This window comes from Beta vulgaris, chromosome 6 (genome assembly GCF_026745355.1).
Source record: "Beta vulgaris subsp. vulgaris cultivar EL10 chromosome 6, EL10.2, whole genome shotgun sequence".
In the NCBI taxonomy this organism is placed as follows: domain Eukaryota; kingdom Viridiplantae; phylum Streptophyta; class Magnoliopsida; order Caryophyllales; family Amaranthaceae; genus Beta; species Beta vulgaris.
Window position 1 is genome coordinate 47861722 of NC_079207.1, and position 24873 is coordinate 47886594.

The following is a 24873-nucleotide window of genomic DNA, read 5'->3' on the forward strand; positions in this document are numbered from 1 at the left end:
AACCTCTCACAACTTTATCACTTACGCGTGAAAACAAAAGGCTATTCTTGACTCGTGGTTCTTGTAACATGGTTGGTTTTTCTTTCCACAACTCATAGGAAGATGAGTTATCAAAAGAAATACCTCTTGCATCAACCCCCAAGCAAACCCCTTCCCCTTTATCCACTATATCATAGAAATCATTATAAATTACAAGATAGTTATTTTTTTCCTTTTAGGGGAAGCAATTTTATTCTTCTACCATCTTTGGTAGTTACAAGATATATATTGGTTTCGCCTCTATGCTCCGAATCATGGTCGAATTGCCATGGCCTCCCAAGTAACAAACGACATGCATCCATAGGAAGAATGTCACACCATCTCTCATCTTCAAACCTCCAATGGAGTAAGTCACCAAGGCTTGTTCTTCACCCTCACACTAGTACCATCATTCAACCAATTAAGCTTATGAGGCTTTCATGGTCTCTAGTTGGTAGCTTCAATTTAGTCACGGCTTCGGATGAAATAACATCCACTTGGCATCCATCAATAATCACATTGCAAGTCTTCTCACCTACTTGCATCTAGTGTGGAACAAGTCTTTCTTTGCCTCATCAACTTGAGGCTCACTAAACAACATCTCCTAACTACCATCATGTTCATCTCTTCCTCTGGAGGAATTTCCTCCTCATAATCATCATCCTCAAAGCTACTTCTCATGAAAACAAAATTATACATTTTTTCTTTTCATCCATTATGCACATTGAGGGCGGTCAAACAATTTTACTAGGCATTCACTAGCAATATGACCCTCCCATTACATTTGTAACACTTCTTCTGTAGCAAGTTACTAGGAAAATCATCGGCCCTTTCTTTCTCTTTCCCTTAAAGATGATGAAGAGGATTGGTTTTGAAAGTACTCCTTAGAAAAGGAGTAAATTCTAAAGTACCCTTGAAAGAAGAAGAAGTTTTGGGCTTCTCTTTCTCCCTTTTCTCCTTAGCTTGTGCCTCATATTTCAAGGCAAGCTTACAAACATCACTAAAAGTGGCATAGTGAGTCACCTCCACTTTTCTACTAATCCCTTTAGACAACCCTTAACAAAACGAGCTATCTTGAAAGTTCTTCTCTTGCAAATCAAATTAGACACACTTCTCAAACTCTTTCATGTATTCCTTAACACTCATGTCATTGTTTTGTGAAAGGTGGGTCAATTTTAAGTATTTCTCTTGTTCATACTCCTTACTAACCCATTTATCCCTCATTTTCTTTTTCAATCGATTCATGAATCAATATTACTTTTCCTTCTTCCTTCTATTTGACTTGAGGTTTTCATACCATAATGCAGCAAGTTTAGTGAGTTTTAGGACAACAAGTTTAAACCTTTTCCTATCATCATACCCCTTATAGTCAAAAACAGTTTCAATTTGCCTCATCCAATCTAGAAAAGCCTCACTATCATGTCCCCCATCAAATTCAGGCATTTCAAGGCTCGCTCCGCAGAACATCTTAGAGTTGGATGACCTTGATTCGGTACATAATTATTCATGGGGATCAGCGACTTTGGCTTTTCAATATAATGTGGCTCTGGTGCTTAATGTATAGGTATAGGGAACATATAGATACATTCCTTCTGTTATGGAGTTTTCAATAGAATTGAGAATATTGTGTGTATATATAAATACAAAGTAAAGATACTTCTACAAATATGAACCATCATTCGCATTTTGAAATTCACTATATGACTTTCTACGACTACCTGCCAACCACCTTAACAACCAAAACTACCACCCTCCACCAATTACATTACCCACCAACACCAAGATACAAAAAGGACCACCATTACTGCCGCTTCCACCATCGCCAATCCTCTCAGTCCCCATTATCAGCCTCCTTCCTCCACTACAACAACCACATGCATGATATGTAAAGGACTCTAAAATAAATATTTTGGTTATATTTATATGTTCTTTTACACAATAGAAAGAAAGTAAATTTGGAAGAGATAATGGACCAAAGGAAAGGAACTTGGTTGAGAAACCATATAGAACAATTAATTTCTGAAAATTGACTTCAGGACCCATGTTACTCGTGATGAGCTACTTCAAGACCCATCAATTATTTGGAAGAACGGTGGCGTTACTGTTAGAGAGATCTTTGACAGATGCGGGAATGCTGATTGTCCCTCTGATGTGAAGATCCGCGCTTTTCTAGTCATCACACTTGGATGTACGTCGTTCACTAATAAGAGTGGTACCAGGATCACTCTGCAGAACATCATAGAGTTGGATGATCTTGATTCGGTACATAATTATTCATGGGATCAACAACTTTGGCTTTTCTATATCGTCAGCTAGGAGTGATGACTACGCAGTCGGCCAAACAGATTGCTTGATGTCTCACACTTTTACAGGCTTGGATATACGAGTAATTCCCATGTTTTCGGCGTCGGGGAAATAGTTTAGCGGTTTCTTATCACGATCATCGTTGTACGAAGTGGGATTATCACATCATCATAAAGGATCATGTTTGACTCCACTCGATATGCAGACTGTAAAAGTGTGAGCCAAACAGATTTATTCATTTATTAATGTAGTCTAATATTAGTAGTACATTAAACTAATCAAATTAATTCATATTTTCAATTTTCAGGTCATTTGGATGCCATACCGCGATGATCCTGCTAGGACGGTGCCAACAACGTTATGTGTCGGTTGCATACGCTACCGAGACATTGTTGAGCCGTACAACCCAGACCGGGTAGTACGACAGTTGGGTTATGTCCAGGGTATTCCTGGTCCGATTCTTCAACCCAAAATTGCATACAGACCGACAAACACAAAGTGGTATGAAGTTGAGTTCAACGCAGTAGGAGCTGAGTCAACGTGGCAGCATTTCAGTCGGTCTTTACACATTCTCTGTGTTTCGGATTTGAGACGTGCTGGTCGTCCAGGAGATTGTTCATTGGACTACATGGACTGGTATTCTACATATTCTCATCCGATCCTTCTCGCTCAGGAAATTATTAATCCGGCCCGACCCAACACTACAAACACACACTATGTATGCATTTCGATTCTATATAATGTTGTGATTTTTTAATAATTATTGTTACCTAACATAGCTAACTTATTATTTTTGAGTTTTGCAGTGGATGGCCCGACATTTTGACTATACGAGGGCTTTGTTGGAGGATCAATAAAACGACCAACGGCCCAACACTTCAATGTGCTATGAGATGATGGACCAGATGGCTCATGATTGGGATCGGGCATTGCAGTTGAACCGTTCTTGGGACGATCATGATGATGGTGGTTCGCATGAGTAGTTTTGATGAGTTGTACTGATGATGTAGTTTAGATAACTTTGTTTGGTTGATGTACTGTTTATGCTAACATCGAGACTTTATATAGTTTTTATGATATGATTTGATGTTATGATACGATTTGATGATATGTAGTTTTTATTATATGATTTGATGTTATAATTATCATGCGAAACTCATTTCTCCAACTAAATATTAAGTTATGAATGCTATAGAATAATCTTATTCATAATGCTATAGATTAAGAACAAAATGTTAATCCCTACCTTCATAATGCTATAGAATAATAACAAAAAATTCTAGAGTTGTTATTTCTGAGTTCAAGTTAAAAATATGAATATCATTATAATATAATAATCATTACAACAAATAAGTTACAAAGTTACAAACTATAATATATGACAAATATAAAATACACTAGATAGTAGTGAGCAAATGGTCCCACAAACCGCGTCTCGCATCATATAACTTATCCCATCCATCAACACTATCATCATGCATGGTATGCCATAAGTTGTGAATTGGTGGTATGGGTGATGCTGGTGCCAACTCCAATCTGATATAATGTTGATAACTGCCAAGATGTGCAATCACTAGCTCCCCTCTCAGACCAATTGCAGCTGATCGAGATTCCCATGGAAGTACAATGATACACGGATAAAGGCTTCCCCCTGCCCCCAATCCAACGAAAATGACTACGGCGTTGAAGATCTGAGCAATAGGAAACAAGTCTTGCGCACATACCATCCAATGCGCGTCTGTACACGATCCTCCTTTCCAGGTAATGCGCTTGATTGATGCAGGAATCTGATTGTAGTATACATCTTTGTAAACTTCCGGATGAGCAACTATCTCATTTTCCATACTTGTGCGGACAAAACCTTAATGTTTTTCCCCACTCAAAAAAGCATCTGCAACAGATCCAAATCCACAGTTATCGTCTGCCTAGACTTCGTCCATCTAACGATGTACTAACTAATAATCCCTGGAACAGACTTGTGAAAGGGAAATGCACTAGACTCGTCATCATTATACACGCTTTGCTGACCTACAACAATTAAATTATATTGTTAATATTATAATTACATAAAGATTACTATTATAATAACAAATACATATAAAAAACAAACATATTACCTATAGAAGTTGACATGCTCATAACTGAACCTAATGATCTGGTACCTCTCGTTAACGACCCATAAGATGTGTACTCAAAACCACTCTTGTTGCGCTTCGTACTTGGATGATTCTTTCGTGGTCTTCCTTTGGAATTCTCAACGACATCATGCTCAAAAGTTGAACAACCGGGATTACGCAGATGATCCTCTAAAACCCGTGTAGCACTTTGCAAGATGGCAGGATCACTATTTTGAACTTGGTCGACTAACTCTAGGAAGTACTGAGAATCCTGTGCTACCTCAGATACAAAATTGGGGTTATTCACCCCATCACCAAGGATCAAAGTAGTCCAATAAGGATGTAAGTTTGTGAGGTACAGACCCTGCTTCGCCTCCAAGCGTCTGCGTATCATGCATGCACAAGGAATTCCATGTGTGGTTCTCAACGAGCAACCACAACATTAGACCTTATCGACCAACTCCCGCATACGTGTTTCCTCACGTCGTAAAAGCTCTAAACAGTAATGCGAAACTCGACCATTTAACATATGCAAAGCCTCATTCCTGTACAAGATCCCATGCCGACGCCGACGCCGACTCTCCTCCAGGTCATTCTCTACCTTTTTTCACCTGATTTTCTATCTCGCTATGAGCAATATAAAATATGGTGTCCAATGCAGCTGTACTACTAAAAACCCAAGATAGCAGAGCTGAGTGTGCACTTTCGACTCGGCTAGTGCACGTATTCCCAATATGAAAAACATTGTTCGTCCATGTCCGAACGAACTTCTCTTTGTACACAAGTCAAGTGGTTTCAACATATTAGATGATTTTAGTCCACTGTCTGTACACATCTCTCATGTTTTCAACGACCGCTAAATAACCCATCTGGGAGGTGGAGTTTATTATCGGATACCAACTTATCTTCAAGAATCTCGGCCTAGCATCGGGGTTGCCCATGATGACATTCACTCTACTCTGCACATCTTTACAAATATGCCATCTACATAACAAATGTGCAGAGTTAGGGAACACTTCCCGTACCGCTTTCATAAGTCCTATTATGAGTGTAACTTGGACAACATTCACCCCGATAAGCAACCTAAATTTGTCCAACACCCAATTGCAACTATCTGCTGTTTCATTGGCCATCAGAGCATAACCAACAATAAAGTTCATGTTACAAGGTGTCATCCCAATGAGCTCCAAAAAAAGGTATGTTATATTTGTTGGTTTTGTACGTTGCATCCATACCAACAACATGCGGATAAGTACAGAGGATATCTGTCGATCGAGGGTGCGCCATGAACGCCTGTGTCATCACATTTGTCTGCTCGTCTTGTTGTATCCAATAAATGTATTTGTGCTCTCGAGCAAGGTGTAGGAATTGCTGCATCATGTCTCTACCATCCATTGCTTCCCTTCTATCCTTTTACTTCAGGTTGTACAAGTGTCTCATATTAGGATGATCATCGGAAAACTTCTCATTAACGGCTTTCATGATACTAGAAGGCCTAACATGCGACTTAATCATATCACGAGCGAAAATCTTCGCCGCAGGACTAAGACCGCTAACAGGATGGTATCCCTCACGGTAATGAATAAACTCGTGATTATGCATGCCACTTACCCCTGGATCTGCTTTGATCACCCATCCCACTCAATCAGGGTAATCCAAAAACATAAGCTTAATTTTCGCTCTACACCCACATGCTTTTGTTTTCGTAGCTGCACGTTCTGCTACGCTAAGATCTCTACCTTCACCCTGATATCTTTCACCCCGGTCAGTGGCGGATCTTGGAACTTTAGTTATCGGGGGCCAAAAATTATTTACAGATATGGAGACACTATTTTAAAGTTAGACAATACAAGTTTTTTTTGTATAGATGTATGATATTTATTTAATTTTTAGATAGTTTTCAAGTTTGCAAAAAGACGAAATAGGAACGTGAAAAATTTAAAGTTTTAATTGTCATAAGGTTAAACATGTATATAAAAAAATAAAGACAAAAAATAGTAATCAATAAATTATAAAATAGAGCTTAAAAAAGATAAGAAAATACTGCAAAAAAAAAAAAAAGAAGAGAAGAAATACTAAGCATCATTAGTAAGTGGACAAAGAAAATAAAGTCAACATGATTTGACAGAGTGAGTGAAGCTTTTTGTGGGTCCCCTACTCCCCCTTCCCCATTTCCTCTTTCTGCATCCCTCTCACAATAAACTGTCGCCTACTATCTACTAGTATTATACCGTAATGTTTTGGCTTTTTTTCGGGGCTAGACAAAATAATACTTAATAATAGTGTTTTTTTTTCTCAAAATCTTTCAGGGGCCAGGCCCAGTCCTGGCCCTTGAAAGATCCGCCTCTGACCCCGTTACATCCCATATACACATGCTCCCGACCATTAGATTCGACTCTATGATTTAACGAAATCACCATCACAAACCCAATTTCAAGTGCCCTAGATTTCACCAAAGCTTGTACTTCCTTTTTCTCACCCCCAAATTGTTTCATTATAAAACATGTGATTATAATCTATATAATCACCCCCGAAATTCCGCATATAAACCTATAACATTCAAACATATAATGATCATTAACTAAATTTTTGCACGAGGATTATGATTAATTCCAACAGTACGCAAACATATTCATTTTCAACTTGTAATTACACACCATTAATATATTTTGACAACAATATTCATAAACACTTTTATTAACATACTACATTTAATGAATATAATTACAATTTATTATGTTACAAATTATACTAATTACCAAGTTAATATCAGAAAACATTCGAAGTGATAAAAAAAACACATAACAAAATTCAAAAATATAAAAAAGACACGTAATAATTCGTCGCATAACATTCGAAATTTACAAGTATCAAAAAAAGGAAACGGAAAAACACTTTGTTACTATGGTAACGAAGTGTTTTTTCGTTTCCTCCATGGAGGAAACGAAGATCTTTTTTGTTTCCTCCATGGAGGAAACGAAACATAATTTCTTTCCCTCCATGGAGGAAACGAAAAAGCACTTTGTGACCATGGTAACGAAGTGCTTTTTCGTTTCCTCCATGGAGAAAACCAAAAAAAATTCGTTTCCTCCATGGAGGAAACCAAAAAAGTTTCGTTTCCTCCACTTTAAAACATTATCAAGCGTGGTGGCCGGAAAAAAAACCAAAAACTAACCACATTTTGTCCGGATGATGATGGTGGTGTTGATGGTACTTCGTTGGACATTGTCACAGTGGTGGTTAGCCGCTGTAGTGGTGGCTTCGGTTATGATGAAGTTGGCTCCCAGTGGTGGTGCTCAAGTTGGCCCCCGGTGGTGGTGGTGGTGTTCAAGTACGCCCAGGAAATGGTGGTGCTGCTTAAGTTTGTGATGGTGCTCAAGTTGGTGCGATGGTGGTGGTGGTCGGGCAAGTGACAAAGTAAGTGAGTGAGAGTAGATGAGAAGTGAGAGTGGAAGAATGGATGAGAAGTGAGAGTGAAATGGGAGGGGCAAGGAGGGAATATAAAAAAAATATGGGTTATTTTTAGTAAATATGGACTGCAAATAGCGATAACGTAAATCATATATGTTTATAGTTCCTTATACATGATACTACATCAATCCTAATCTTAGTACATGATACTCCCTCTTTTTTTTTATCATTCTCATTTAGAATCTTGACACTATTCATAGTTAGAGATAATCTTCTCAATTTTTTTCAATTTATAAGAAAAAAATATAGTCATGTGGGGTCTTATTTGATTCATCTCAATTAGTACATCATTAATATTCAATCGTTATACTTTTTACTAATATATAATGAAAAATATTTAAGTTCAAAAATGTGCATTGGAAGATGTGCATAGGAAAGTGAGAAAGAAAAAAAAACAGAGGGAGTACTAGTCTACCATCACATAGGTATATATGTACCTTGTGTAGTCAATATGAGAGGTCACTTTATCAACCATAAAAGTCGCCTAAAGAGAATTCTCCGCCTATCAAATATCAATACAACTACTAATAATACTCAAATAAAATTCCAGCAACTTTAAAATAATTTAAACCCTCCTTAAAAGTATTTAAAATCCTTTCTAATCGTTAAAACGTCAACTATTAATATCTCATAGTATCGTACTACCATACTAGTCATTAAAAACCCTCAAAAATCCATACTTTGACAATTGAAATTCCTTCATAAGTATACTAATAAAAATTTCAGCAACTTCTAATATGTTTAAAACCCTTTAAAACATACTTAAACATAATTATAAACATTAGAGTACTTAATTTACATAAAATATAGTGTAGTACTACAATTTTCAACTCATAAAACCATAAAAATTCATGCTTTAATGCTTAAAATATTTACTTAAATAAAATTAATAAATATGAAATTTAATTACTTCTCTATAAAAATTATATAATCTGAATTTTATATATAAATCATAAAAGTTACAAACTTTAATCATGAAAATATTAAATCAATCCTTAAAACATAAACTTAACATTGAATAAAATAGAGGAGGAAGAGAAATAAACCAAAGAAGAGAGGGAGGAAGACCCACGACACGAGGGAGGACGTCGGTTGCTGTAGGTGGTGGTCACCTGAAGAGGATAGAGAGAAAATCGAGAGGGAGAGAAAAGGAGGAGAGGCATGGGAGAGAGAGAGAATAGAAAATTAGGGTGTGTTTTTAGTGTGGCAAAAGTCTTTAAAAAAGGGATATTTTCATTAGGTGTCTAATATTGGTTTGGACTTCGATGGGTTAGTTTAATGAAGATGCTCATGAAAACATAATAAAACTTCTAGGCTTCTCTTTCCAATAATTAAAATCTTTTGTACTACCACTCAACTAATTGAATATAAAATAATTTTCAAAGTATGACTAAATAAAATATTTGATTACTTAAAATATTAAATAATCCCTCTGACTTTGAAATAGTCAACACTTTAAGAACTTAATTATTTAAATATTATAAATATATATAAGTATACATTAAAATGTATTTATAAAATTCATAAAATTGTGGGGCATTACAATATAACACTCTTAAAAGAAGTTTCGTCTCGAAGCTTGGCACGAAAACCCTCATAATTTCAGAACTTTTGACTCAAACTCCCATTTGAAAATACTTGTGCCACAACATGTGCACGCTTTTACCAACTTTGGAACCCCTTATGTTACTCATGAACACATTTTCCATGCGGAGAACCAATTTATTGATTCAACAACTAATCTTAAAACATACATAAATAGTTTATGTAGTTACATTATCAGTCATATCCTTATTTTCCTTGTACATCTCTGGAATGAACATCTCATCTTCAAAGTCTTCATTGTCCTTATGTCATAGTAGAAGCAATCTAATTTCTAGTTCTAGTAGATATTCGAATCTTCTTAGGTTGAGGCTCATCCTCTTCAGACTCATAATCACTATCACCAACTAGATCAATTCTCATAATAGCATTGTAGATGTCCTTTCGGGTTTGTCCTCTAGCATGATCAAACTCCTAAATGACCTCATTGTCGCTATCAGGGATGCCTACTTTTAACACACGATGCATTACAACCTTTAGGCAAGTGTAGCTCCCACTATCGGGCTCTCCCTCATACTCATCATTACTCAACACAATTGGGTTGTAAAAGCTTCCTACTTGGATAGCTTCTCTATCACTCATATCTAGGGTTTCATTAACTGATGAAAACGACACCTATAAATAAATAATACCCTCACTTAGCGTATATTCCCAACAATAAACAATAAGGAAGAACAAAAAATAATTTAAAGTTAGGAATAACATTAAACAATTAAGCAGGGAAGAAAAAAAATGAACATGTTGAACTAAATATTTAAACGCAAACATATAATATTTGTATCCTATATGCCCTTTATACTACCCATTTCTCAGAAGGAATCGAAAATAACTGAATATATAATTACAAAAAACTCTAAGAAGGAATCGAAAAAAATTGAATAAAGAAAATAATTGTACAGTTTTTTCATCATATACCCCTGACACATTTTTTTGCATCATATACCCTTTCGAGTTTCAAAATTCACCATACACCCTCCACTTTTCAAAATACATCCACTTGTCCTTAATGACTAACGGTGTTAACGTCCGTTAATCATTAACCCCTAATCCTCCCTAACCCTAATTAATCCCATTTAACTCTAATTAAATCACTAACTCCGTCTAACCTTAACCCCTAATTAACCCTAACCACCTAATTACCACCTCTCCTCCACCCCCACCCTTCCGCCCCCATCGCCACACCACCCTCTACAGCCCCCTCCCCACCACCCCGCAGCCCCCCTTTCCCAACCCCTCGCAGCCCCCCTCCCCACCATCCTTTCAAATCTCGCATCCCCCTTCCCCCCACCTCAGCCTAGTAACGATGAGCGCGCATCAACAATAGTTGACTTGCACCCACCTGACTTTCTCTCTCTATGCGCGGCTCGCCAACTTGTCTCTCACCAACCATGACACCACAAGTTCCATCAAACAACTATCGCATCTCCATCAGACCACCACCACATCTCCATCAGACCAGCTCCACATCTCCATTTCTTTTGTAATATACTTGGTAAAGTTGTGAATTTGTAATTTTATTCTCGGATTTTGTTAAATTGAATTTGTTGATACAAAATTGTGGGAAAATTGCTTAATTAAGTGGGCAAGTTTGTGGCAGTTTTGCTGAATTTTTTTTTTAGTTTTGAATTGGGAAAATGAAAAATTTGGAGAATAGTATAAGTCATTAGGGTTGTTCATAAGTATCCGACCCGGTCGATCCGATCAATAATCCAATCGATACGATCCGATTTTTCGGATATTCGATCCGCTTTTTTAGTTTTCGTTTATTTTGGATCGGATATCCCAAAAAAATTCAGATCGAAATTTTCTGTTTTCGGATACCCGAAAATATTCGAAACATGGAAGATTTTCGGATTTTTTCGAATATCTCATACGAAATATCCGTTTTCAAGACCGAATATCCAAAATATCCGATGATCTGATCCGATCCGAACTTGATTTATGAATTTTTCCTTTGAAAATTTTAAATTTTTTTAGTTTTCAGATATTTGATGATCCGATCCAAAAATTCCGGATATCCGATCTGATACGATTCGAAATTTTTGGGATCAGACGCTTTTTTGTCGATCCGAAATTTAGGATCGGATCGAGTATCCGAAATGAACACTCCTATAAGTCATGTGCAGATCCGAAGGGTGGGGAGGGTTGCGGGATTTAAAGGGGGTAGGGGGAGGGGTTGCGAGATTCGAAGGGCGTGGGGGATGGGGGATGGGGGATGGGGGTTGGGGGGTGGGGGTGGTGGGAGGGGGTTTACGTGAGTGGAGGTAGTGGGAGGGGGTTTGTGTGGGCGTGGGTGAGGGAAAGGGGATGTTGGGGGAAGGGGTGTTTGCGGTTTGGGTTGGTGCCATTTGGGATGTAATCCAACCCAAATCACAAATATACGGTTTGACAATTTTCCAACCTAAATTGCACTGCACTTTTGCCCAAACCGAACCGCGCGAAACAATAAACATTTTATTTTGAAGTGCGGTTTTAACCATTTTTTTCCGCGACATTATTTTTGTAATCTAAGATTAAATTTTTTTTGAAGTTGACTTATTTTATATTTCTAAGATTATTGCAAAAAGAAAAAAAATAAAAAAGAAAAAAACCTTGGAAATTCGAATATTAATAATGCAAGAATTTCTAAATCTGTTCAATTGGTGCTTATGGTAAACTCGATCTAGAAGATGGGGAAATCTTATGGCAAACAATAAACATTAAGTCCAAATCTTACAACAAAAAAAGGGGAAAAAAAGGCACGCAGCCTAACCAGCAGAACCACACACTACTGCCATGTGAGCAGGTTAGCAGCAAAACAACACTATTGCCATGAGAACAACAGCAGTAGAACAACATCAACTGTTCAAGTTCAAAAGTGTAAGTTCAATCGATATCAATGAGAGAAAGTGCTAAACTACTCTTCGAGATATCTACACAAAAAACTAAGGATTGCAAATAAATAGTAAGAAGAAAGAATAAGTAACCTGTAACTGAACCAAAGTTAAAAGCGGGAAAAGATCACATACCACTCTCTAGTTTTTCAATCTCCTCCATTTTCTCTTCAACATCAATGAGGGATGTTCGAAGCCAATCTTGACCACAAATGAGTGCTTCGACTATTTTAGGAGTTAATGAACTCCTAAAATAGATCGAGAACTCGACCTCCGGTGCTAAAAGCACTCTCAGATGCGACAGTCGAAACAGGAATAACCAAAACATCACGAGCTATGAGTAAAAGAGTAGGAAATCGTGATGTATTGGTTTTCCACCATTCAATATATCAAAAATCATCGACATCTTCTACAGTTTCCTTATCTAAATACTTTCTATCTTTGATTTGGAATCCATGTCCTCTTTGGTGGCTTTAAGTTTCTTATATCTAGCCATTATAATTCCCTTGTTCTCTTTACTTGTTTCAACACCTACTCCACTAGAATAAGGTATCCTCCCACTTTGATTACAAGTTAGGTGATTAGCTCCTTGTGAGTCCTTATGGCTATACTCATCAAAAATGTCCTTAAAAGCCTATTTCACTCGAGTGCAAACAACTAAAGCCTATATCCGTTTTATACATTTAACAGATCCCATACTCCACGCACTCCCATTTGTATTGTGGATCAAGTAACATTAAAGTTTGTAGGATTCCCCCAATACTTATCACAATTTTCTTTCATTTTAAGAGCCATACTTTTGAAATCTTCATTGGAGCTGTCACACCATTGCTTCAATAGACAATCAACATTTGTAACCTCATGAAAATAAGTGTCAGAAGTAACATACGATGAACCTAATACACGCAAAGTCAAACTATAGAAAGCCTCCAATGATATTATCAAGTTCTTCACATGATCCCAGTCCTCATGTACAGGCTTCCCTAACCCATTCCCATAACCATTGACATCCCAAACATCATCATGATGATGATTGTCTTCACCATCAAATCTTTCAATAGCATTTATAAATTTTACAGTTATGTTCAACATCAAGTAAGTTGAGTTCCATCGAGTTGGAACATCAAGACACAACATGCTTTGAATTGAAATTTTCTCTGCAACAGCACATCTTTTGAAATTCTCAGCTGTTGGAGGATGACCTAACAAATTTTACAACATTTTGAACTCTATGAACTGAATCATTAACTAGTTTCAAACCATTAGTGACAACTAAGTTCATGATATGAGCAATACATCTTACATGCAAAAACTCTCCTTTCACAACACTTGTCCCCCAATTGTTGAGTCTTTTTTTCAAATAAACAATAGCGGTATGCCGGTATCATTTGAACTTGCATTATCAACCATAACATTCATAACATTCTCAATACCCCAAGAAAGCTTTTCTCAATTGCCTTTCCAATAGCTTCACCTTTATGACTTGGTATATGACAAAAATTCAATATTCTCTTGTTTGATTTCCAATCATTATTGATAAAATGAGTAGTAACACACATATAATAAATCTTTTGTATCGATGTCCATGTGTCTGTTGTGAGGCATACTTTTCTACAATTAGTCTTTGAAAAGGTCTTTAATTTCACTCTTTATTCCATAAATATCTCATAACAATCTCTAGCAACAGTAATTCGAAAAGGGACGTAAAATTTATTAGTCATTAGTGAGAAAAAGTGTCTAAATCCTTGCCCTTCAACAAACCTAAATGGAAGCTCATCTACTATGACCATGTATGCTAAACCTTTCATACACTTGTCATAATTAAAAATAAAAAATTTCACACTACCTTCTTGCTCCCCATCTTCATTTACAAAAGACTGAAAGCTTAGTTGAGTTTGATTAGGCTCTGGTTGTTTACATCTAATCAGGGGAAATTTTGAGCATTTATACAAGTGTTTCCTATAAGTGAAAGTGCCATTTACTCTAGGAGCACACTTGTATGACATACCACAGTTGTTACACTTACACTTTCCTCGACCTTTTGCAATGAATTTGGTGAAATGATCCCATATCTGATCGTTCTTTAGTGGACTTCCTTTTTTGTGCAATATTTGTTCTCCCTTTCTACTTTATCAATAAATCCTTGTATCTCCTCATTTTCATCTCCATCAAGGGAAGTTCCGACCGTTTTTGGGGTATCCTATGAAGTACTGTCCATCTAAAATTTTCATATTATAACAAGTTAGATTATTAAACAAATTAATGCCACAACAATTTGAAGAAAATAAATTGAAGGGTAATAGAAAATCAAATACTAGATAATTACATTACAAGACCTAGCACTTGACTCCGTTGTGGAAGACAAAGGGGGACTTGAAATCTAGCTTGAACTGAAATATTAAAAAGTGGAAAAACGGAAAAAAAAGATGGTTTTGAGTAGGATGCAATTAAGACATTTAACAGCAAGAATCATAAATTCATAATTCAAGGAATTGATAAAATAAATTAAGATAAACAATCAAGTGTGAAAAATTATATATCATAATTCAAGGAAGTGAGAAAGAAGGTGAGAGGTGACCTAAGAGAAAGTTCGTAAAATCCTAGCCACAGATGTGTAGTCGCAGCCTCGCAGGGGATTGCAAACTTCTTGGGGCAGACTCGCATAACAGATGTTTGCAAACTGGTGAGGTGAGTGGAGATCTTAGAGCAGCAAATGTTGTAGTCGCATACTCGCAGGAGATTTGCAAAGAGGGTTAAGAGGAGCAGTAGAGGAAAAGATGAGAATGAGATGACAGATGAGTAGATGACTGCAAGTTTGCAACTGCAAAGAGGCAAAGACATTAACCTAAATACCTAATAGCGTATTAGTATTGTCAACAAGTGTATTTTTTTACAAAAATCAAAATAAATAAAAAAATTAAAGTAAAATCATATAAAAATACAATTTACGGTGTAGTTTTGGTTTACAAAAATTCAAACCCAAACCCAAACCGCAAATCGCAGTTTGCTTGAAATCGTAACCCAAACCGCAATTTCGAAATCACAAACCAACCCAAACCGCAAAAAAATGGTTTGGTTTGCGGTCCATACCGCACTCTGAACAACCCTAGCTGGGGGTGTTGGGGGTGTGGGGTGGGGGCTGCAGGGGTGGGGGAAGGGGTAGGAATGCAGGGGTGGGTGGGGGAAGGGGTTTGGCTGCAAGGGTGGGGTGAGGGAGTGATGGTGGTTGACTGGTTAGGATTAGGGTACTAGTGTATGGGTTAGGATTTAGGGTAGTTAATGAGGGTTAGAAGGTGGGATTAGGGATTAATGACTAACGGAAGTCTAACACCGTTAGTCATAAGGGTAGTTTGATGTATTTTTTAAAACGTCGGGGGTATATGGTGAATTTGGAAACTCGAAAGGGTATATGGTACAAAAACAATTATCAAGGGTATATGGTGAAAAAACCGTTAAAAACATAATAATTTTGGACCCTTAAAAAAAAATTCGAACTTATTAACATCTTTTGAACGTAAAATTTTTTTGAACCCTTTTTGAAATTGGAACATGTTTCGAAAAAAATGGTCTAAGCACAACGAATAAGTAGGAGCTCGTTTTCTATGAAATTCATTTTAAGTAACTAGGCGCCTAATAATTTAATGTTGGCACGAAAGGCCAATAAAAACCTAAGCTTTAATACCACTTTGTAACACACCGACAATTTTCTAATTTCTAAAATACCTTTTTAATATAAAACTTAGAGAATTATCAAAGCACTATCGCCCATGTGATAAATTATCGACTTGTTCAGAATTTTTGCAGCGCAAATAATAAGTAACTTTGAAAACATAACTAACTTAGTCAACGATAAAGCTAGTCAACTAAAAACCAAACCAAAAGTCAAAGCAACTTAAAAGTCAAATAATCAAACCATAATTAAAAGTCAACTATAAAAGTCTTAAGCTAAACACAAGCTCTCCACGAATCCCGAACCCATGATACATCATCTTTAAACCCGGAATGGTCGATGCACTATCGATCCTGAGAGACAACTCACCAAATGGGTCATCACAGAATCAATAAGACACGCACAAACATGATCGATATACACACAAAAGCATGTAATCATAAAAACTGAGTACTACATAATCAACAATTAAATATCCTAACATGATATTAGTAAGCGTTAAAGTAGAGTTAAATAATAATATAATAACATGACAGACTAACTATACTGAACTTGACTCCACAACAAAAGTTAATTAAACTTTAGATTAAATAGGCAATGGAAAGAATTGTCCAAACCAAACTAGTCTTCAATTTAGAAGACGAAGTACCGGGACATCTTCGTACTCCCATGACCAACGATTTAGAGGTACTAATTTAAATAAAATAGGACACGATTATCAGTACGGTCCCAAGAAAATCCATGGGCTACCACCCATGTACTACAACTCATTCTAGTCCAACACTTCAGACGTGCACAAGTCTAAAACTTATTGCTATTCACTTTCCACTTTAAGTGACTAATAAATTATTTACTTGTTGTGACTCACAAAGTAAGACAACCAACATAATCATCAAGGATACATGAAACTTCCATTTTTATCTTAGGATTAGATAAGGAAATCAACAACTCAACAATCCAAACATAATCCATTATTAGTCTCATAACCATTATTTGTTTGTTGATCTAAGTCCACAATCAACCAACCTTTCATAGATGAATAACCAATTTACCAAATAAGGCCTTCGGTCCTCATAAAGTAAATAAACCAATAATATAAAAGGGGACAACATGATCCAATAACAACATAATTATTAATCCCTCATGTGAATTAATAAAATAAATTTCCCAATCATATATGCTATCACTCATCCATACAAACATAATACAACCACATAGGCGACATGCTTCACACAATGGCATAAATATGTAACTCTATTTGAACATAAATCACATATGAACTATAAATAGTTTCCTATACATGATACTACATCAATCCTAATCTTAAGATATGATACTAGTCTATCAACACATAGGTATGCACGTACCTTGTGTAAGCAATATGAAAGGCCACTTTATCAACATTAGAAATCGCCTAAGGAGAATTCTCCGCCTACCAAATATCAATACAACCACTAATCAATACTCAAATAAAATTCCAGCAACTTTAATTTATGTTAAACCCTCTTTAAAAGTGTTTAAAATCCTTTTTAATCATTATAACTTCAACTATTAATGTCTCCTAGTATAGTACTACCATACTAGTCATTAAAAACCCTCAAAAATATGTACGTCGACAATTAAAACTCCATCATAAGCATACTAATGAAAATTTCAGCAACTTATAATATGTTTAAACCCCTTTAAAACATACTTAAACATAATTATAAATATTAGAGTACTTGAATTTCATAAACTATAATATAGTACTACAATTTCCAACTCATAAAAGCCTAAAAATCCATGCTTGAATGCTTCAAACATTTACTTAAAAAAATTAATAAATCTAAAATTTAATTACATTACTATACAAATTATATAATCTGAAATTTATATTTAAATCATCAAAGCTACAAACATTAATCATGAAAACATTAAATCAATCTTTATAACATAAACATAATATTAAATAAAATAGAGGAAGAAGAGAGGGAGGAAGACACATAGCACGTGGGAGGAGGACGGCTGCCAACGGGGGCTACAGCTGTCGTCCATGGTTGTGTAGTGGTGGTCAGCCGAGAGAACACCCGAGGAGGAGAGAGAGAAAATTGAGAGGGAAAGAGAAAGAGGAGAGGCGTGGGGGAGAGAGAGAATAGAAAATCAGGGTGTGTTTTTAGTGTGGCAAAATTGTTTAATGAAGGGATATTTATAGGTTCCCCCGTTAGGGGTCCAATAGTGGTTTGGGATTTGATGGGTTGGTTTAATGAAGATACTCATGAAAATATAATAAAAGTTTTGGGCTCCTCTTCTCAATAATTAAAATCTTTTGTACTTCCACTCAACTAATTAAATATAAAATAACTTTCAAAGTATCACTAAAGAAAATATTTGATTACTTAAAATATTAAATAACCCCTTTGACTTTGAAATAGTCAACACTTTAAGAACTTAATTATTTAAATACTAAAAATATATACAAGTATATATTAAAATATATTTATAAAATTCATAAAATTGTGGGAGATAACAAATCAATAAATTCAAAATTTAGAATATAATATTGATAAGTCTTTTATTAATCCATGAATTGATTAGATTAAAAAGGAAGAGATATTACAAGCTCCCATGACTATCAAGGTTGTTAATCAGGATTTCAGGTAACGTCTACAGATAAAACCCGCACTCCCCTTCCAACTATATTTTATTATGCTTTTATACAATGTTTATACTATGCTATTTATGGTATGCGGGATATGAAATGTTTTACTATGCAAATGATGTTTATAAGATGTATGATTATGTGAATGATTTGATATAACGATTATGCAATGACTCATATATGATTTCTAAAAAGTACTTAAAAGACACGAAACGTGATAAAGGAAAGTGAAAGATGGTAAATGGCAATGATATGTTCTCTGGGCCATGCACATGTCGATCTGTTATCTGACGGCAACACCACCTTCCGATGGGGGTCAATGTCCTCGGTCGCACCCGCATTATGGCATTATATGCCACCTTTTGATGGGGGATGACTATCTTCGGTGGCTTTGCCTTCTATTACCATATATGGCATTATATGTCACCTTATGATGGGGGACATATGTCCTCGGTAGCTATGCCTTCTGTTGTACTTGTTAAGTAACCAAAGAAAGTTTTCTGATTATAAAATGTAATAGCTAAGATTATATTAAAGAATGACTTTTAAATTCCTGATTCGTAGTGTAGGTTTATGAAATGGTTTTACTATATTCTTTTCTCCTTGTTTGCAAAAAAATGAATTGAAATGAATTTACGTTGTTAGTGTAGTATGTTACCGAGCCTCGGCTCATGACGTTTTGTTTTTTCTGTTTTAGTTATGTATATGAAGATGGGATGGCGTAGCAGTGAGGAATAATTTACTTTAATTCATGTGAGTATGTTAGTTACGTAATCCAAATTTATGGACTTTAAATTACGCCAATTTAGTTATGCTTAAGTTAACTATGTGTTTCTAGAATTATTATAATTATTATAAAAAGGTTTAGTTTCATGAAAGAATATTTGCCTTGTACTTTCTCGAACATAAAGTATGGCAATGACGCACCGACTAAACTAGGAAGGTCTTCTGCTACTTATCCATGTAATTAATTAACCTAATAATGATGTTTAGGAGTGGGGGCGTTACATTCATGACCTCTACTTAATATCGATTCATGTCATGTTTTATGCAAATAAACAACCACATAATATCTTAATACAATCTATGATTAATCTATGTATGTCCATTAAACAAACAAAAGACTAATTTTTTTGGTGACATACATGTTATTACGCAATCAAATTCCAAAGAACCTAACATCTAAGTATTTGACTTTAATGTTAAAACAGTTCTTTAGGTCTTTGATTAGCAATATAATAATCATGTGAGGTGATGAAAGAATTAAATCATACATCATGCATATGAATAATATCAATGCAATGTAAAAAAGGAAGATTTAGAGAAAGATTTATAGTATAGTGCTAATTCCTTCAAGATCTGCATCGTGACAAGTAAATTGTTAATAAAAGGAATTAAATTGTAATTGACCTTCAAAAAGTATACCTTTATCGCCTGGGTCTCATGCAACAATCTTCAGGATGAGCAATCTTGAAGCTTGAAATAGGAAATCTGAAGGTATGATTGTGTTTGAATGTATTTAAATGAGTTTGAATGTGAGTTTGAGCATAGGAGAGTATGTCTAGAAGTCGTAGGAAATCCTTGTGAAAAGTCATTCAAAGAAATGAGTTATTTATTGGCAAAGAAAATCAAAAACGTAAAAGATAAAATAAATGATTTTTTTCACCAAGTACCCCCGAGTTTTCAAAAAATTCACATGGTACCCCCCAACTTTTCAAATGCACGGGGTACCCCTAAGTTAAATAATAATTCACGTGGTACCCTCAAATACCCTTAATGACTAACAACATTAACCGTCGTAAGTCATTAACCCTAATTTTCTATTTTAAATCCTAATTAACCCTGTAACCCTAACCCCTACCTCTAACCCAAACCCAAACCCCAACCCTAACCCACCACCCTTGCAGCCCCTCCCCCACCCTTCCACCACCCTTGCAATCCCCCATCCCAGCAACCTCCCCCTCCCCACCCCCCTTCTTTAAATAGTCAACCTTCTTTAAATAATTAATTTAAAACTAAATTATGCTTAAATATGAATATATAAATACTAAAATATATTTATAAAATCCATAAAATTACGGTGGATTACAAGGAGGTTGCTAGGGTGGGGGATGACAAGGGTGGTGGGAGGGTGGGGAAGAGGGGGATGGCTGGGGTGGATGGGAGGGGGAGGTTCCTGGGGTGGGGGGGATGGCATGGGTGGGGGGGGGGTGGTAGGGTGGTGGGTTAAGGTTAGAGGTAGGGGTTAATTAGGATTTAAATAGAAAATTAGGATTAGATGACTAATGACGATTAATACCGTTAGTCATTAAGGGTATTAGAGGGTACACAAGTGAATTATTATTAAACTTAGGGGTACCCCGTGTATTTTGAAAAGTTGAAGGGTACCACGTGAATTTTTTTGAAAACTCAAGGGCCGGGGGAGGTGGCGAAAACTTTGTTTGATTCCCAATGATTGTTATCTCTGTCATTCAGGCAAGCAAAAAACTGCTTCCAAGTAATTTAACTTGCTTCCATAAACCATCCACTTGAATACTACATAGGAAATGTCCTTGTATATTACCTTTTCTCCAAGCTAGATTTTGATTTATTTTGTCTGTTGTCTCTAGGAGCTCAGTAGCCTGATATGGATAATGATAAGTGTCTGTAGATTTGTGCTTGGCATTACGCGTGTTTATTTGTCTTCTCATATGATCTTCAAAAATGGCCATAACTCGTAAAGGGCTTGACATAGTATTCTTGAAGACAATTTCATTTTGATGAAGCCAGATGGGCCAAAGTGTAGAAGGGAATGTATCGATTTCAGTCTTGTTATGAGGGAGATCAATGTCTCTCTTTTTTGTACGAAGAAGGTTTAGGAAGTTCTTTATCCAATGTCCAAGGGGAATGTTGTTGCCAATATTTGGTCGGGTACCCATTGTAGTCATCCAAATTCTAGTTGAGAAATTATAATCTCGGAAGAGATGCTCCATTTTTTGTCTATCATCTTGACAAAAGATGCAGTTATTATCAACCTGAATATTTCTTTTTTAAGTTATTGATAACAGGCAACACTCTATTCAAAATCTTCGACAAGAAGATCTTACATTTTAGGAAAATATCCATCTTGCAAAGTAATGTAACCCCATAATGTGTCAGAGCATATGGTGTGACCATTGTTAATTCTTTGAAGCGCCCAATACCCAAATTTAACCCTGTAAGAATCCCTTTTATTATGGCTCCAAAAGTAGGAATCTTGTTTTTGGACTAGAGGGAAATGAGTAGACTGAATAGCCTTCACGTCCTTTCTCTTAAAAAGCTTCCAAATAAGAGAAGAGTTCCAAGCTCCATTATAAATAAGTTCATATACCTTAGAGATTTCAGTAGCTGAACTAATATGTCTTGGGTGTAGGCTAATTCTTTTGTCTCCTACTCACCAATCATTAGTAATCTGGGTATCCTTCCATCCCCTATAGAATGTTTTAACTCTAAGAGACAAAGAGGCTTTATAAAGGCTCTTGTATGCAAACGAAGCTTCGAGATTTTGCCATGTATAACAAGCTGAGAGTGGGTCTCTTTTATATTTAGCTATGAAGAGTCTTTTAATAAGAGAAGAATTGGAATTGTGAATTTTCCATGCCTGTCTTAAAAGATAGAGCTTTGTTCCTGCTCATCATGTTCTTTAAAACCAAACCTCCATCTTTTTTGTGAAGCTCCAAGAGGCTTCGTTTCCTCTAATTAATCGTCTGCTTTGAAGAGAAGTAGGTCCAGCAGCACTTCAAATTGATGGAATTTTTTTTACCACTTTCTTTGGTAAAAGGAAATGGAGAGGATGTGCAAGGCTAGAGAGCAAATGACTGAATTAATGAGGATAAGTCTAGCGGTGGGGGGAAAGTGAATAAACTTCCAAGAGAGGATTTTGCATTGGACTTTTGAGAGTGCTCTTCATTCCTAGAGGCCTTCTCATGATTGTATAAATCTTCTGGGAGTATTCGGGATAAATAAAATATGAGGTTTTTCAAAATTGATAGCTTCACCCGATTTCTTGAATATATCATCAAGAATTCCCTTAAGATTCCAGCAAACTCTTGGGATACCCTTGAAAAAGAATAATACATCATCAGCAAGAAAGAGATAGGAGAGAGAAGGTGACCATGGATGAATTTGCTACTATGGGCTGCAAGGTCGTTAATGAATAACACTTTCATACATAAGATGAAGATGTAGGAGGAAAGAGGATCTCCGTGCCTCAATCTAGCTAAAGGGTTGAAGAAGGTAGTAGTCTCGCGTTGATTAGAATGGAGTAGGAGATAGTGAAAATACAAGCCATAACCCACTTTATCCAAGTACCTTTAAATTGCATTTTAGCTAGTAAGGTTTCCATAAAATCCCATCTGATTCTACCGTAGGTTTTACTTAAGTCAACTTTTTTGATTCTTGTATAAAAGAGTGCCTTTCTTTCTCTTTTTGACCTAATTGAGGATCTCGTAAGCTATCAAACAATTATTCGATATAAGTCTTCTAAAATGAGTTTTCATCTGCTTACTAGGATTTCCCATAGTTATTCTGAAACAAACAACCTAGGGCTAGTTCGGTATTATTGTGGTTTTCAGTTTTTTGTTTTTTTTATTATCAAAATCATATGATATTTGTCCTATAATAAATAAAAAATAGTTAAATTTATATATTAGAAACATGATGATTTGGAAAACTGACAACTAAAAAGTAAAAACCAAATGTCTCTCTAAACGACGCCCTATAATTTCCTACTAACGCCCTAAATACAGTATTTTTCTACTGTATTTACATACTTTGCATTTCTTTTCTCTCTCCTCCCCTTAACTCACTTCCCTAACCCCTCCTCCAATTTCAAAAGTTTACTTCCCGCCACACCACCACCACCACCACCAGCAGCAGCAGCAGCACCACCACCACCACTGACAGACCACCTCCACCATCTTACCCCCGACAGACCACGTTCCATCTTATTAATATTTATGTCCTTAAATATCATCTCAATCCTGAACTAGCCATGTCTGTTCATAGCAAGATCACTGGAGCCAGCAAGACACTTCAGATAGGGTATATACATGCTTTTACCTAATCTAGAAAAATCTAACTAAGATGGACTTGCCGACTTATTTTTTCTTTTAAAGTGCACATTCAATCAAGGTTTCCATGTGGCTCATAAGATAGAGACTTACGTCGCGCAATAGGCAACCTTCTTCTCTATGTTTTTTCTCCCTTTTTTCTGATTTTTTTTTATAAAAAAGGGAGACGTCCACCAAGGACGCCCCACCACCGGTGGAGGCGTCCTTGGCAGGCGCCTCACCATGTGGTGGAGCGCCTGCCAAGGACGCCTCCACCGGTGGTGGGGCGTCCTTGGTGGGCACACCCTTATTTTCTGATTTTTTTTAAACGAAAAAACAGAGAAGAAAACAAGGGGGTGGTGTGTCGGGGTATGACTATGGTGGTGCCATGGAAAAGAAGATGGTGGTGGTGGTGGTGCCGTGTAAAAGAAGGTGTGGTGGTGGTGATGTTGGTGGTGCCGTGGAGAAGAAGGTGGTGGTGGTGGTGTAGCGGGGAGTGAACTTTTGAAATTGGAGGAGTGTTTAGGGAAGTATACAAATACAGTATAAAAATACTGTATTTAGGGCGTTAGTAGGAAATTGTAGGCGTCGTTTAGCAAATGAGTATATCTATACATATATATTAATAGGCGTGCGTAACAACGTTGATGCGCCACGTGGTACTCTCCTCCCCCTGCCACCATAATTTCGCCACGTGTCTGTTAACCAACAAAGTCAAGTGGTCATTATTTAAAAAATAAATATGCTGGAGCCTAGGCTCGAACCCCTGACCTTATGTAGGGTTTTCAAATAATCACCATCTCATCTAACATCTCTTAGTGATCCATGTTTCCACAAAATTAAAAATATGTGTTGTAATTAGTTAATGCTATTAAACATATCCATTGCATCTTTAAAAATAAATAAATTTGCATGTTCATTAAAATTAATTATGTATGCATGGTTTTAGTTCATGTAATCTATGTACAATTAAAAAATTTAGAAATTATGTAGTATAGGGTTTGATCCCAAGACCTCAAGTACATATACTAAAGTCTTAACCACTAGGCTAAGTTGTATTTATTGTTATTATCGTAAAGTATTATATTAATAAATGAAATTTTTTCTTACC